Below are 1,793 nucleotides of genomic sequence, written 5' to 3' on the forward strand. Positions count from 1 at the left end.
AGAGCTGGAGGTTGTTGTGAGCTGTGATGTCACAGAGCTCTACTGAAGGTGACAAAATGTAACTCTATCTCTAAAAAAAATGAATAAATAAAAATTAATTAATTAATTAATTAAATGTTAGTTATGAGGATGAAGATGCAGACTTTAATATAGACACAGTAAATCTGACCTTAAAATTGCACATTGTTTTAGACTAAACATATCTCACTCAAAACCAAACTGTGTTGTAAAATGACAAAAGTTCTTCTCCAATACCATCTGCCAAATCCTTGATTAACTCCTAAAAATTGAGTTCAGGCTTTAAAATGTCTTGGTAAATATCCAGATTAAGGATTTACTCAAAGAACGTCCAGCTCTAGGCACATTTGGATTCAATAGCTTGAAAAGTATTCATTCAAACTACTTAAATGAGATATTTAAATACTTATCATTTAGATTCCCACTGGTAGATACCACGCTGCTTGTTTTTGGTTGTCATAAGCAGAACCAATGTTACTAAGATCCTGGAAGAAAAAATACCCAATTAAAAAAGGAGACTACATATGTCAATCTGGCAATGCTCATAAACAGGAGAAATTCTAATGGAATGGGAACTGAAACTGACAATCCTTTTTTTTTGAGACAAGAGTCTCACTATGTTGCCCTCAGTAGAGTACCACAGCATCACAACTCACAGCAACCTCAAACTCTTGGGCTTAAGCGATTCTCTTGCCCCAGCCTCCCAAGTAGCTGGGACTACAGGCACATGCCACAGTGCCCAGCTATTTTTTGGTTGTTTGGCAGGCCCAGGCTGGATTCAAACCCACCACCTCCAGTATATGTGGCTGGCACCCTAGCTGCTGAGCTATAGGCACTGAGCCTGTATCATTATTCTTAAACATTCCATTTCTATCTCCTTATATATTAAAAAAAACTCTTCAGTGTAGTTTATTATGAAATACTATCTTCCTTATAGAAAATTTGTAGATCCAGAAATGTAAAAATAAAAAAAATTATTTTTTTTTTAAAAATAAAGCCAACCACTATAAATTTTGGTATTGGTTCATAGTTTCTCTTTTCTTCTATGAACTCTTCCTACCGTATTATGGTAAGAATACTGATAACAATTATTGAAATATTATAGTAGGAATACTGATAATAATTACTGAAATGTTAGTTTTAGTTAGACATTAATTTTAGAATATTCTAATTCTTGGTTTGCTGGGAGTTATAGTTAAGGGTCTGATACACTTGCAAATATGTCAAGGTCCTACAGAACACTATAGAAAATGTAGAACATATATAATGTATATTTAACATATTTCCTTTCTTGCATAGTGAGCCAATTATTTTAAACTTACTTGTTATTGCAAATTCCTCAAGGATATAATTTTGCCAAACTCTCTGAAATGGTTTGAGCTATATTTAAATATATTTATGTCAACGTTTACCTCCTTTTTTTTTGTTATAGGTAATCTACTGTCTTCCAGTGTCTCTGCATTAGACAGCATTACCACAGTAGCACTTAAATCTCTCAGATCTATTTCAGAAAATGGGTCTACTCATGTTTCTCAGATTCTGAAGATGATATTAAAAGAACAATCATTAGCAGCAGAAAGTAAAACTGTGCAACAAGAATTGATTGTTAGTATATCTCTTAAAATATTTTTGGAGAATTACATTTGATAAGTCTTGGAAAAACAATGTTGACTGTTCTGTTATCTTAAGCTTTGCTAGACACTAATAGACATATCACTATGAGACATCACTGTGTTAATATTTTTAAAGACAGATTACTCTACTGTTTTTTTCTT

This window comes from Otolemur garnettii, unplaced genomic scaffold, assembly GCF_000181295.1.
Source record: "Otolemur garnettii isolate 467f Iridium unplaced genomic scaffold, OtoGar3 scaffold00383, whole genome shotgun sequence".
NCBI lineage: Eukaryota > Metazoa > Chordata > Mammalia > Primates > Galagidae > Otolemur > Otolemur garnettii.